This window comes from Mandrillus leucophaeus, unplaced genomic scaffold (genome assembly GCF_000951045.1).
Source record: "Mandrillus leucophaeus isolate KB7577 unplaced genomic scaffold, Mleu.le_1.0 Scaffold881, whole genome shotgun sequence".
Lineage (NCBI taxonomy): Eukaryota > Metazoa > Chordata > Mammalia > Primates > Cercopithecidae > Mandrillus > Mandrillus leucophaeus.
Window position 1 is genome coordinate 759,939 of NW_012109597.1, and position 15,871 is coordinate 775,809.

The 15,871-nt window shown below is 34.8% G+C and overlaps 1 protein-coding gene across 1 annotated transcript in view; it reads left to right on the plus strand.

Moving 5' to 3' along the window:
• Window positions 1–15,871, plus strand: part of GALNT13 (polypeptide N-acetylgalactosaminyltransferase 13) — a gene marked incomplete at its 3' end in the record, with an annotated part of 293,810 nt that overhangs the window by 3,509 nt on the left and 274,430 nt on the right. The gene's annotated exons all lie outside the window — the stretch shown is intronic.

Genomic DNA, 15,871 nt, shown 5'->3' on the forward strand with positions numbered 1-15,871 from the left:
GAGCCACCGCACCCGGCCGGTACCAGTAAGTTTTAAATAAAGGTTATGTTTATTAAAATTTATCTCAGGTAACAGTTTTCTATTTTTTTAATTTCATTACATAATTATTGCTCTTTTAAGCTTTTTGCTTTGAATTTTTATGCATTAAGGAGACAGAGCAGTGATTTTCAGAAGCAAAGACCCATGCAACCATCACACAGGTGAAGAAATAGAACAATTGCTGCACCTCCAGTCCTACTTTTTCTGCCTGCCAGCCATTACCTCCTTTCTATCAGTTTCCCATGGATGATATTATTCCTGATATTTGTGGGAATTACTTCCTTGCTTTTCATTATAGTTTTAACATTAAATAATGTATCTTTATATGCAAAATATTAGTTTAGCCTGATTTTTAAATTAATGTACATAATATTCATATTACACACATTCCTCTGTGCATGGTGTCCTTTTCTGAATGTATGTTTGTAAGTTTCCTTAATGTTCTTATGTGGTTCATTAATTTTCATTCCTATATCGTATTCCATCATATAGAAATACTACAGAATATTTATTCATTGTGTTGTTGATGGACATTCATGCTGTTTCTAGGTTTGAACCAATATAAATAATGCTGCCATAAACATTCTTTTAAATGTTTTTAGCCAAATATATACATATATTTCTCTTGAATATATACTTACCAATGGAATTTCTTAGTCATATTGCATGCAATCTTTCAACTTTAGTAGATACTGCCAGATGGTATTCCAAAGTAAATATACTAATTTCACTTCATTCCTTAGTGTATAAGAGTTTCCATTGTTTCATCTTTACCAAAGATTAGTATAATCAGTTCTTTTAATTGTAGCCATTCTGGTGAGAGTTTGGTTTACATTGTCTTGTTGAATAATATGATTGTGTCATGTGGCTTAATAGCCATGTGCATATTATTGTCTATAAATTTCCTCTTCATATGTGTATTTTTCTATTGTGTTGATTTTTAAAATTGTTAATATTCACAAGTTAGGTACACTGGATTAAGAGCCTCCCACCAGTTAAATATGCTGCAAAGGTCTTCTCCCTTTCTATGATTTGCTTTTTCAGTTTCTTAATGAGATTTCTCTGATGTTCCTAATTTTAATTTTAATCATTATGTCACCTCTTTATGTTTATATCCTTCTACTTGCCTTTGGTTTTTGTGAGTGATGTGAGGTAGAAGTCAAATTCTAGATATCCAGTTGTTATAGAATCATACTGGACAATTCTCTCCTTTGCCCAAGGTTCTTTAATGTCATATTTACTACAAATTAAATTTCTATATGTGTCTGGGTCTTTTAGGAGCCAACTATTCTATTTAATTGGTTTATTAGTCTCTTCTTATCACTTATAACACTATTTTAAATACGGCTACTTTTTAAATATTCTTAATCTCTATTAAAACAAGTTTTTCTACCACATGTTATTCAAAGGCCTCTTGACTTTGCCTTCTTTCATGTAAATTTTAGAATTACTTTGCCAAGTTAACAAAAACAATTGTTTAGATTTTAGTTAGAATTGCATTCCATCTATTGTTAAGTAAATTTTTAAAGAATTGGCGTAATTACAATATTAACTTATTTCATTTATGAACATAATATATACTGCATTTCCTCCTTATTGACTGGGGACACATTCCAAGATCCCCAGTTGATGCCTGAAACTGCAAATAGTACCAAACGTTATATAGACTATGTTTTTTTCTACACATACATACCTATGATAAAGTTTAATTTAAACTTAGGCACAGGATGAGATTAAGAACAACTAATAATAAAATAGAACAATTGTAACAATATACTGTAATAAAAGTTATGTGAATATAGTCTCTTTGTCTCTCAAAGTATGTTATTGTACTGTACTTAACCTGCTTCTTGTGATAATGTGAGATGATACAATGCCTACATGATGAGATGAAGTCTTGTGAATGATTTTGGTCATAACTTTCATAGTGTGAGGTGCAACAGCAAAAGTAACATAAATCTCTTGTTCTTTCTTCACAATTTCAAGGATAGAAGAAGCATTCTTACCAGAGAGCTTAGCAACCTGAGCAAACAACTTTTTCTATTTATTCTTTTCTTAAAGGAAACACTTTATGGCTTCTCTTTGGCATATTCAAATTGTCAACATTATTATTCTTGTAATTTGGGTCAATTATTAAGTAATATAAGGGAGACTTGAACACAAGCACTGTGATACTTTGGCAATCAATTCGATAACCAAGATGGCTACTAAGTGACCATAGGGTGGGTTGTGAATGTAGCATGAGGTTGCTGGACAAAGGAATGATTAAAGTCCTAGGAGGAACAGAGCAGAGTAGGGGGAAATTTCATCAAGCTACACAGAACAGCATGCCATTTAAAATTATAAATTGTTTGTTTCTGGAATTTTCCATTTAATATTTTTGGACCACAGTTGACGATGAGTAACTGGAACCATGGAAGGCAAAACCATAAGTAAGGGGGACTACTGTACTTTATTTATTTTGATCTTTTAATTTCTCTCAATCACATGTATGTTTTTTTGTTTAGAGGTCTTATGTATTTTGGTTAATTTGTGCCTAGAAGTTTAATGCAGTTTAATATTAAGATTATATATATACACATATAATTGTATACATATGTATCATATATACATATAATTACATACATAATAACACATACATATTATATACACTTTTTAAACTTTTATTTTAGGTTTAGGGGTACATGAGCAGGTTTTTTATGTAGGTAAACTTGTGTCATGGGGGTTTGTTGTACAGATTATTTTGTCCCTCGTATACTAAGCCTAGTACCCAATGGTTATTTTTTCCTGTTCCTCTACCTCCTGCCACCCTCTACCCTAAAGTAGACTTCACTGTCTCTCGTTCCCTTCTTTGTGTCCATGTGTTCTAATCATTTAGCCTCCACTTATAAATGAGAACATGTGGTATTTGTTTTCTATTCCTGCCTTGGTTTGCTAAGGATGATGGCCTCCTGCTCCATCCATGTTACTGCAAAGGATATGATCTTGTTTTTGTGTTTGTGGCTGCATAGTTTTCCATAGTGTATATGTGCCATATTTTCTTTATCCATTCTACCATTGATGGGCATTTAGGTTGATTCCATATCTTTGTCATTGTGAATAGTGCTGCAATTAACATACATGTGCATATGTCTTTATGGTAGGATAGTTTATATTCCTTTATGTATATACCCAGTAATAGGATTGCTGGATTAAATGGTAATTCTGTTTTTAATTCTTTGAGGAATCATGACATTGCTTTCCACAATAGTTGAACTAATTTACACTCCCACCAGCAGTGTATAAGCATTCCCTTACTCCACAACCTTGCCTGTATCTGTTATTATTTGACTTTTTCACAATAGCCATTCTGACTGGTATAAGATGGTATCTCATGGTGGTTTTGGTTTCTATTTCTCTAATGATCAGTGATGGTGAGCTTTTTCATGTGATTGCTGGCCATATATATGAAAAGTGTTGGTTCATGTCCTCTGCCCATTGTTTAATGGGGTTGTTTGCTTTTTCATTGTAATTTAAGTTCCTTATAGATGCTGAATATTGGAGCTTTGTCAGATGTATAGTTTGCATATATTTTTCCCATTCTATAGGTTGTCTGTTTACTCTGTTGATAGTTTCTTTTGCTGCACAGAAGCTCTTTAGTTGAGTTATATCCCATTTGTCAGTTTTTGCTTTTGTTGCAATTGCTTTTGGTGTTTTTGTCATGAAACCTTTAACAGGTTCTACATCCAGAATGGTACTTTCTAGATTGTCTTCCAGGGTTTTTATAGTTTTGAGTTTTACATTTAAGTCTTTAATCCATCTTGAGTTGATTTTTCTATGTGGTATAAGGAAAGAGTCCAGTTTCAGTCTTCTGCATATGGCTAGCCAGTTATCCAAGCACACTCCCATTGAATAGGGAGTCCATTCCTCATTGCTTGATTTTGTTGACTTTGTGGAAGACCAGATGGTTGTAGGTGTGCTGCCTTAATTCTGGGTGCTCTATTCTATTCCATTGGCCTATATATCTGCCTTTGTACCAGTACCATGCCATTTTGTCTATTGTAGCTCTGTGGTATATTTTGAAGTTGGTAACATAATGCATCCAACTTTGTTCTTTTTGCTTAGAATTGCCTTGGATATTCGGGCTCTTTTTTGGTTCCATATGAATTTTAAAATAGATTTTTCTAGTTCTGTGAATAATGTTATTTATAGTTCAATAGGGATAGCATTGAATCTATAAATTGCTTTGGGCAGTATGGCCATTTTAACAATATTGATTTCTCCTATCCATGAGATCCATGAGCATGGAATGTTTTTCTATTTGTTTGTGTCATCTCTGATTGCTTTGAGCATGTTTTGTGATTCTCATTGTAGAGATCTTTCACCTCCCTGGTTAACTGTATTCCTAGGTATTTTATTCATTTTGTGGCAGTTTTGAATGGGATTGTGTTCCTGACTTGGTTCTCAGCTTGGCTCTCATTGCCGTATAGGATTTTTTAAAATGTGATTTTTGTACATTTTTTGCTAGTTTGTACAGATTTTGCTAGTAATATTTGTACATTGACTCTTTATCTTGAAACTTTGCTAAAGTTTATGAATTTAAGGAGCTTTCAAGCTGAGATTGTGGTTTTTTCTAGATACAGAAACATGTCATCTGCAAACAGGAATAGTTTCACTCCCTGTCTTTCTATATATATATTCTTTATTTCTTTTTCTTGCTGGATGTCTGTGGCCAGGACTTTCAATACTAGGTTTAATAGGAGTGGTGAGAGGGGGCATCCTTGTCTTGTGTGGCTTTTCAAGGGTAATGCTTTTGCTTTTGCTCATTTATTATGATGTTTGCTGTGGTTTTGTCATAGATAGCTTTTACTATTTTGACGTATGTTCCTTCAATATGTAGCTTGTTGAGAGTTTTTAACATGAAGGGATGTTGAATTTTGTCAAACATCTTTTCAGCTTCTATTGAGATAAACATGTGGTTTTGACTTTACTTCTGTTTTTGTAATGAATTGCATTTATTGATTTGCATATGTTGAACCGACCTTGCTTTCCAGGAATAAAGCCTACTTGATCATGATGTATTAGCTTTTTGATGACACTGCTGGATTTGGTTTGCTGGTATTTCGTTGAGGATTTTTAAATCCATCTTCATTAAGAATATTGGCCTGAAGTCTTCTTTTTTGGTTGTGTCACTGCAAGGTTTTGGTATCAGGATGATGCTGGCCTCATAGAGTGAGTTGGGGAGGTGTCCCTGTTCCTCATTTTTTTGGAAATAATTGCAGTAAGAATGGTACTAGCTCTTATTTGTATGTCTGGTAGACATTGCCTATGAATCCATCTGGTCCCGGCTGGGCTTTTTTCTTGGTTGGTAGACTATTTATTACTGATTCAATTTCAGAAATCATTATTGGTCTGTTCATGGATTCAGTTTCTTCCTGGTTTAGTCTTGGGTGGGTATATGTGCTCAGGTATCTATCTATTTCATGTTGATTTTTGAGTTGTGTGAATAGAGGTCTTCATAGTAGTCTCTGATGGTTATATATGTATGTTTCTGTGGGGTTAGTGGTTACTGCCTTTGTCATTTCTGATTGTGTTTATCTTCTGTCTTTTTCTGTTTATTAATCTAGCTAGTTTCTATCCATCTTTTTAATTTTTTAAAAATGCCAACTTCTGGATTCACTGATCTTTTGAATGGTTTTTTTATGTCAATCTCTTTCAGTTCAGCGTTGATTATGGTTATTTCTGGTCTTCTGCTAGCTTTGGAGTTGATTTCTTCTTGTTTCTCCAGTTCTTTTATTTGTGATTCTAGGTTATTAATTTGAGATCCTTCTAGGTTTTTGATGTGGGCATTTTGTGCTTCAAATTTGCCTCTTAACACTGCCTTATCTGTGTCCCAGAGATTCTAATATGTTGTAGCTTTGTTCTCATCAGTTTCAAAGAACTTCCTGATTTCTGTCTTAATTTCAATATTTACCCCAAAATCATTCTGAGGCAGGTTAACTTCCATATAATTGTATAACTTTGAGTGATTATCTTGAATTCTCTTTTTATTGTGCTGTTGTCTGAGAGAGTAGTTGCTATGATTTCAGTTCTTTTGCATTTGCTGATTGTTATATGTCATATTGTGTGAGTGATTTTAGTGTATGTGCCATGTGGTAATGAGGAGAATGTATATTCTGTTGTTTTTGGATGGAGAGTCCTATAGATATCTATCAGGTCCATTTGGTCTTTTTGAATTCAAGTCCTGCTGACTTTCTGCCTTGATGATCTGTCCAGTACTGTCAGTGGAATGTTAAAATTTCTCACTATTATCATATGGAAGTCAAAGTTTCCTTGAAGGTCACTAATAACTTGCTTTGTGAATCTGTGTGCTTCTGAGTTGGGTGTATACATGTTTAGAAGAGTCAGGTCTTGTTGACCTGAATCCTTTGACTTTACTTCTGTTTTGGTAATGAATTGCGTTTATTGCCCTTTTTTGTCTTTTTTGATCTTTGTTGATTTAAAGTCTGTTTTGCCTAAAATTGGGATTGTAACCCTTGTGTTTTTTATGTTTTCCATTTGCTTGATAGACATTTTCCCATTCCTTAAGTTTGAGCCTGTGAGTATCATTGTATGTGTGATAGGTCTCTTGGAGAGAGCATACCACTGAGTCTTTCTTCTTTATTCACCTTGCCACTCTGTGCCTTTTGATTGGAGCATTTAGCCTTCTTACATTTAATATTAGCATTGATATATATGAATTTGATCCTGTCACTGTGTTGTTAGCCAGTTATTATGCAGATTTGTTTTTATGGTTACTTTTTAGTGCCACTGGTCTGTGTACTTAAATGTGTTTTTGTAGTGGCTAGTAACAGTCTTTCCTTTTTATATTCAGTGCTTTTTTCAGGAGCTCTTATATGCACGTTTTGTAGTAATGATTTCCCTTAGCATTTGCCTGTCTGAAAGCATCTTATTTCTCCTTTGCTTATGAAGCTTAGTTTGTTTGTACATGAAATTCTTGGTCAGAATTTATCTTTTTGTAAGAATGTTGTATATAGACCCTCAATCTCTTCTTGCTTGTAGGGTTCTTTCTGGGAAGTTGGCTGTTAGTCTGATGGGCTTCCCTTTGTGGTGACCTGTCCTTTGTCTCTCGCTGCCTTTATCATTTTTTCTTTCATTTCAGCCTTGGAGAATATGCTGATTATGTGTCTTGGGATTGGTCTTGTGAAGTATTTTGTGGGGGTTCTCTGCATTTCCTGAATTTGAATGTTGGCCTCCTTGTCTAGATAGGGGAAATTCTTATGGATGATAACCTGTATCATGCTTTCCAAGTTGCTTCCATTCTCCTTATCTCTTTCAGGGATGTCAGTAAGTCATAGATTTGGTCTCTTTATATCATCCCATATTTCTCTGAGGTTTGGTTTGTTCCTTTTTATTCTGTTTTCTTTATTCTTGTCTGACTGTATTATTTCAGAAAGTCAGTATTCAGACTCTGAAATTCTTTACTCAGCTTGGTCTAATCTGTTGCTTTTACTTGCTATTGCATTATGAAATTCTTGTAGTGTTTTTTTTTTTTTTTTCAGCTCTATAAGGTCAGCTTTTTGCTTTTCTATACTGGCTATTTTGTCTGTCAGATTCTGTATCATTTTATTATGAGTCTTAGTTTCCTTAGATTGGGTTTCAGTGTTTTCATGAATCTTGAAAATCTTCATTCTTACCCTTATTCTGAATTCTATTTCTGTCATTTCAGCCATCTGAGCTCAGTTAACAACCCTTCTTGGAGAACTAGCATGGTCATTTGGAGAAAAGAAGACACTCTTGCTTTTTCGAGTTGTCAGAGTTCTTGTGCTGGTTCTTTCTCATTTTTTTGGGTCCGCTGTTCCTTCAATATTTGAATTTCCTATCATTTAGATTTTTTTTCTTTTATCCTGTTTAATGACCTTGGAGGTTTGATTGTGGTATAAGGTGTATTCAGTCAATTGGATTCATTTCTAGAAGATTTTAGGGAGTCAAGTCTTAGCTCAGGACTCCTGGACTGTGTTTTTCTAATTCTGAGCGACTCTTATTGAGCACTGGCTTTGTTTTCTGGCCCCTCATGGTTAGGAACCTGTTGTGAAGGATAGGCTGAAATGCTCCTGGACTTCTGGTCATAATACTTGTATGCATGGTGCCAGCCAAAGCTCTTTGTAGGGCAGTGGCAGTGGAATCTATACTCATTTGCATGTGCTAGCAGCTGTGGCAGTGGCAGCATGGCCAAGTGCACACTTGTCAGCTGTGGCAGGGTGGTAGTGGGTGCTGGGTAGCCAGCAGGTGTTTGCAGCAATGGTGATGGCAGTGTTACTCAGGGAGATAGGGGTCCTCCACTGGCAACTGTCCATGTGTTTATGCCAGTGTTGGTGTTAGCATGGTAGTGGGGGTGCTGGTGGGCTCAGGACTGTGCATGCCCTCTATGCATGTTCACACTGGTGGTTGCGGCTGCCTAGGTTGTGGGCAAGCTGTCTGTTTTCCCTGCTTAGTTTCACTTTGGCAGCAGTGTCAGTGCAAGGGGTGGGTGCTGGTGGTGGAAGGGTAGGCGGGTTTCATGCCTGCTGATGCTCTGATGCAATGGCAATGTGACAGGTGGGGTTGGGGGCAGCATGCACTCACACCAACAACAGTAGCACAGCAGGGTGCATGCACACACATGTGGTGGCAGGGAAGGGAAAGGAAGGTTTGTCTGTGCACACATGTCCTATCTTATGGGCAAAACAGCCCTTCAGAGTTCAGGTTGGACAGTTCCCCTAAGGCTAAAGTCTCCTATGGAAACAAGTTGAGCCCAGGTAAATTGGCATCCCTGACCATGCTCCACTACAGACACTCCAACGCCAAACCCTCTGGGCTCTGCACTGGCTGGAGTTCTGCCCCTAACACTTTTCTAAGTTACTCTTCCTGCCAACTGAAGGGTCCATGGTGGTTGAGGGGGTTCCTACTGCTGGGATTCCAGAGGACTGTGATGAGAGCAGCTTCCTCCTTGTGTGATCAACTCCTAGTTTCTGCAGGGGTTCTTTGGGGCCAGGAATAAATCCTGGTGAACAGTAGTCCTATGCAGGGTGCCCAGTCTCTTCTCCCTTCAGTATAGCATCTGTGTCTTCCCTCCATCTGTTCTGAATACCTTGCCTCTGAAGATATGCTCACAGGACTCCAGTCTTTCTGATGTTCTGGTTCCTTAGAGGGCGATGTTCCTCCTAGCTGTGTCTAGTTGGCCATTTTGGGGCAGGCAAGATATATCTTAAAAATTATTTTCTCTTAGTTCCTTGTATAAAAATACGTTTAAACATCGACCTTGCATATAGTAGATTGTAAACTCATTAATTCTAGTATTTTTACGGTGGATTATTTTGAATTTTCCATGTAAATATCCATGTTGTCTGTGAAGAAAGATAGTATTACTTAACACTTTCAAAATCTTATAGCTTTATTGTATTTTATGTGTCTTATTGACTTGACTAGAGTGTCCAGAACAATGCTGAATGAACATAGGAAGAATGAACATTCTGCTCTTATTCACGAATCAAAGAGAACACTTTCCATCATTTTACTATTAAGAATGATGTCCATGAAGTCAGGAGTTCGAGACCAGTCTGGCCAACACAGTGAAACATCGTCTCTACTAAAAACACAAAAACTAGTCAGGTGTGGTGGTATGTGCCTGTAATCTCAGTTAATCTCAGTTACTTGGGAGGCTGGGAAATGGTATGTCTAGTTTACCTATCTTATATTAGCATAAATTCAGTTATTTAAGAGAAGACAGTGTCTATAAATGACTAATAAAGGTTGATGGAGCAACTAAACTTGTTTCTCTTGAGTAGAGCTTTACCTTTTAGATGGGATTGAGTCTCAATTTCTGTTCTTTGATGTATAATTTCTATACTTTGAACTAAACTGAAAGATTGCTCAAAGTTAAGGTTTATGATAGGAGCACTTTATATAATGTTAAACTAAGAAATAGATAAGAATTTAAAGGTTTCTCTTTAACCTTTGCCATTGGTAGGTTATGAAACTTATGAAATAAATTATATGCCTCTGGACCTCAGTTTATTCAGCTGACAAATCAGTTGGTTGATGAGATGACCTCTACTACTTATTTACAGCTTTAAAACACCATAATTCTGTGCATTTTTTTTTTTGCCCAAGACAGATTCTTTTGCCAAAAGAAATATCCTAGTCTCTGTTTGTGTCTGTGTGTATATATTTATTCATATTGCCATCATCTTTAGAATATCTTGAAATATATCATATATGTATTAAGATGTGTATAGTACGCTAATATTAAATATATGGATTGATGAGTTTTTACATAGTTATATGCCTGAATTACTGCTATCTAGATCAAGAACATATAGAATATTTCTCACCTCCAATAACTTCCCTTTACATCTCTTTCCCATCAATAACCTTCTGGTTTTTATTATCTTTTTTATTTTGACTTTATGATAATATAATTTGAAAAAGGTATGTAGTATTTTGAGGGATAATTCAAACTTCAAAAATATTCTAGAAGTATTAATAATTATGATAAAACCAAAATCTCTAAATAATTCTGAGAAGTGCAGTAAACTATAACAATAATGTTACAAGTAATAAACTTAATTGCACATCCACTGAAATGAAACAGAATTGCATTGTGAAAAATCTCTTAAATTTCTGTCCAAATCTCCCACCTGTAAGCCAAAAAATAGAGCTACCACACAGGCTTGTGAGTATTCTATCAGTCATGTTGCCAGGCAACCTTAGTCAGTATGAGAGACACCCAATTGAGCAGCCTTAGAGTCAAACTAAAAGGTATCTTGGAAACAAAAGGGTTCAACTGATAGAGAGGGAGGAAAGAAGGAGAAAGAGAGAGAGAGAGAGAAAACAAAGAGACAGAATGTCAATTAGGCAGTTATCTGTGTTAATCATGACCACAAACAGTTTTTTTTTTCTAGTAAAATGCAACTAACTTACAGCAAAATTACTTGGATTTCTAGTTCCTTCACTGTGTTTTTCTCCTGCATGTACACATGTGTGAGTGCAAAGGTTGGGCAAGATGTATCATCATTACTTTTTTGGAGAGAAGGACGTTAAAAAGCATTTTTAGCATACTCAAAACATGCTAACTAGGAGTTCATTGAGATTTTATGAATTCAGGATTATGTTTGATTCAACCATGTTTAAAATAATTAATCTGATTTTTAAATTGAAATACTGTGTTTGAAAAATTGGGAATACGAAGTAAAAATATCTACCACTTGAACTGAAATCCTTGGAGGCTAAAAGGAATGGAAAGGGAGAGGCTCCTAATTCTCTCTGGGTGAACTTCAGTGGAGATAATATACACCAATCAAACAGGGTGAGAATTTGGGATGACAAAGTCAAGTAAGCCCTTGACTCTGAAAAGCAACTCTTAATGTGGTTTTCTAGAGAGGTATCTTCCATTTCCCACAGTTTCATTTTCATATCCAACCTCTGCTACTCCCGTATGCTTTAACCCACCACCATTCTTCTCCCTTCCTTCTTAACAGATCATGTAAAGAGAAAATAGCATCAGTGAGACAGAAACTTTTGAGATTCCTACTAACTTACCAGTGTCCATAAATCCTTTTATTATCCCCTTCTATTGATGCCTCTTCCTCTATAAACCAATTCCTTCATCAATGCTCTGGATCCTACAGCTATCTGTGCATGTTCTAAGGGCGCTAGTTCAAATGAATATTTTAATTTTGCTTGTTCAACCTTATCCCTTTCTCCTGATTCCTTCCTCTTGGCATTAAACGTCAAAATATCTTTCCCCTTAAAACCAAAAATGCATTTATGCATAAATCTTCACCTTATTTTAAGTCAATTTTTAGCTACACTGTAACTGTTACCTCTATTCATAGCTAAATGTCTCCAAGATTTGTCAATATTCGGTGTCACATTTATTCACACCTGAACACACTGAGGCTTTCCTTGTCTGCTTGTCTGAAGCTGCTCCAAGGTCACCAAAGTTAGTTGTGTGACTTATATTGCATATAGAATATACTTCTTTGCTCTCTTAGCACAATTTTGTACTATTGATCATTCCTTCTATTTCAGAATATTACTTTTTGATGAAATCTATATTATTTGCACTTGTTTTTCTCCTCCCTTGATAGCATTGCCTAATCTCATATGTGTGCTTATCTTTCTTAAAATACATATTCTACAAGATTCTTTATGGCACCCTCGTTTTCTCTCATACTTAGATTCTCACTGAACAAATTTTATCAATTTCCATGACTTCCATTTCCATTGACTTGCTGACTCCCTCATCTTTACCTCTTCTGATATTCAGTCCCTATACTCACTTGCCTTCTAGGCAGCTCTGCTTCTGTATCCCATAGGAGATTCAAAAAGTATTAACATCTACCAGCAAATTTGTGAATACCACTATTTTTCCATTATAAACTTGATTAAAATATGTGATATTGATATATATATAAACAACAAAATGAAAATAATAAAATTAATATTCTTAACAATGATGCAGACCCCAGAAACTTTAATCTTGAGCAGGCCTTTGATTTTATGTAGAACTTCTAGATTATAAACTGTGAGGTAAGGTGTCTCAAGCACCTAATTTGGGCTAGGGTTGGGAGCATATTATATACTCAAAAATTATTTGGGAAATAAATAAATAGCTTAATATTTGAATTAATCTTAAAGGATTTTCTTTTTCCAAGTTGCTCGTCCTAATATTGATTACAAATTATTTTGCTCATCCTAATACTGATTACAATAATAGTAATGGCTAACATGTACTGATTAATTACATTGTGCCAGTTCCTCTGATTCTCATTTCATATATATAATCTTTACCATAATTCTATAAGTAGATATAATTCTTATTACTATTTTATAAACATGGGAACAACTGGAGTTAACTGGGCAAATTAACCTCTTCGGTATCTTCAAACTGAATGTTTGAATCAAAGTTGTCTAATGCCCCATTATATATATTATACAGTTATATATATTATAATATATGTTATGTATATTATATATAACTAAATATAATTTTATATATATATGAATTTTTAGAAAAAACAGTACCTTCTATATTCCTGGTTCTTTGATACAGACATTCATGTTCTAATGTTTTTGCTATTAGTAAGCCTCTTCGGATTCTCAGTAGGTGCACATGACTTAGGTGTCATCAATTACAATTAAAGTTTAAGTTGTCTTGAAAAAATAACTTAGAATATGCCTTCAGAGGCTACAGTAATCAAAACAGGATGGTACTAGTACAAAGACCAACACATCGACCAATGGAACAGAATAGACAACCCAGAAATAAGGCACTTCACCTACAACCATCTGATCTTCCACAAAGCTCACAAAAACAAGCAATGGGGAAAGAATCTATTCAATAAATGGTGCTGGCACAACTGGCTAGCTATATTCAGAAGACTAAAACTGGACCCTTTCTTTCCACTACATAAAAATATCAACTCAAGATTGATGAAAGACTCTAATATAAAACCCAAAACTATAAAAACCCTGGAAGACAACCTAGGAAATACCATGCTGGACGCAGAAACTGGCAAAGATTTTATGACAAAGATCCCAAAGCCACTGCAACAAAGGTGAAAATTGACAAATGGGACCTAATTATACTAAAGAACTTCTGCAAAGCAAAGGAAACTATTAACAGAACAAACAGACCATCTATAGAATATGAGAAAATATTTGCCAACCACGCATCGAACAAACGTAGAATATCCAGAATCTTTAAGGAACTTAAATTTATAAGTAAAAAACAACCCATTAAAAAGTGGGCAAAGGACATGAACTGACAATTTTCAAAAGAAGATATATATGTGACCAACAAGAATATGAAAACATGCTCAACATCACTGATCATTAGAGAAATGCAGATCAAAACCACAATGAGATCCCATCTTACAACAGTCAGAATGACTATTATTAAAAAGTCAAAAAATAACAGATGCTGGAAGGTTGTGGAGAAAAGGGAACACACATACATTGCTGATGAGCATGTAAATTAGTTCAACCATTGTGGAAAACAGTAATGATTTCTCAAATAACTTGAAACAGAATTAGCATTCACCCCAGCAATCCCATTTTTGAGTATATATCCAAAAGAATATAAATCACTGTACCATAAAGACACATGGGCATATATATTCATTGCAGCACCATTCACAATAGCAGACATGAAATCAACCTAAATTCCCATCAATGGTAGACTGAATAAATAAAATATGAAACATATACACTATGAAATACTGTACAGTCATAAAGAAGAAGATCATATCCTTATCAATAACATGGATGGAGTTGGAGGCTTCTATAGTAAGTAAAATAACACAGGAACAGGAAACCAAATACTCCATGTTCTCACTTGTAAGTGGGAGCTAAACAAGAACTCGTGGACACAAAGAGGGGAACAACAGGCACCAAGACCTGCTTGAGAGTGGAGTCTTGGAGGAGGGAGAGGATCAGAAAAATACCTATTGGGTACTGTGTTTATTCTTGGGTGATGAAATAATCTGTACACCAGTACCCTGTGACAAGCAGTTTACCTGTATAACAAACCTGCACATGTACCCCTGAACCTAACATAGAAGTTATAATAATAATTAAAAAAGAATGCCTTAAGAGTTCATGTAAGAGTAAGGGAGATAGAATGCAAGTGAAAATTACGAGGAAATATTGAGATGGCCAAGAGATACAGTGTTTTCTCTATAGTAGAGGAAGAAAATACAGTAAATTTGAAAAAGATGGCAGAAACAATGAACAAACAACTAACAAATATATCCTGCAGAGCCAATTAAACACTGAAATAAAAAATCCGGATCAGATGATATTTATAATTGAAAAAAGACTATGGACAGGAAATAAGATGAATAAAAAGGGATATTAGAAATATCATAAGGATAAACATAATTTAAATATGTTAAAATACATCTATAATTTTAAAAATACATATAGAAAAAAATCCATGTATCGGGTTAATGGGCTTTATTAATTTAGATTGCTGTCTTTGTACATATCTTTGCCAGAAATGTGAAGCAAAAAGGAAAATAAAAGTTGATTGCTATTCTGCTGGAGTGGAGCTGAATGGATGTGGGGAATCAGAGAATTTTTGTACTGATTATGGTTTTTTGCAGGAAGGGGAATCATATAAATATTTTCTTCTCAGTTTGAACACTGTTTCATTTCACAGAAATTAACAGATAAGAGACTTTGAACTAGAGTACACCTACTGATTTGTTCTGATGTCAGTCAGTTGTTAGAATGTATTTACTATGCTTTTCAAAATCAAAAGAAAATATCATAATCATTCAGCCACATAAATAGTGGAAGCTTTTCCTTGGAATAAACAGATCTTTTGATCTTGAAGCTTTATACCTTTCCCATTTAAGTTATAAAAATATATAATCTTTACAGAAAATGTATGGACTGTTTCCTTTTAGAATTTTAGCCTTGTCTCAAAAGTAAACTATAATTAGAAAAGCTGTCTGTTAATAACTAATTACTTCCCCCTGCTATCATACCAATTATAAAGACTCATTTTAAGAAAGGAAACTTTATAGTTAAGGTAAACTTAGGTAGGTGATAATCATTCCTCCCCCAACCCTTACTTTCCACCCTCTCCCAGTCCACTACCATGTTCTGCACAGCTAACTTCTGGTGGATAATGTGTAAAGAAAAACTGTTTTCAGAAATCACTTTAGTTAGCAATGACTGCCATGAAGTGATATATGGCAATGAATATTTTAGAGACTCAGAGATATATTATTTAATAATTATATCAAAGTAATAAGGTCATTTGAAGTAGCCTTTTTATTTTTATTTTTTATTTTTATTTTTT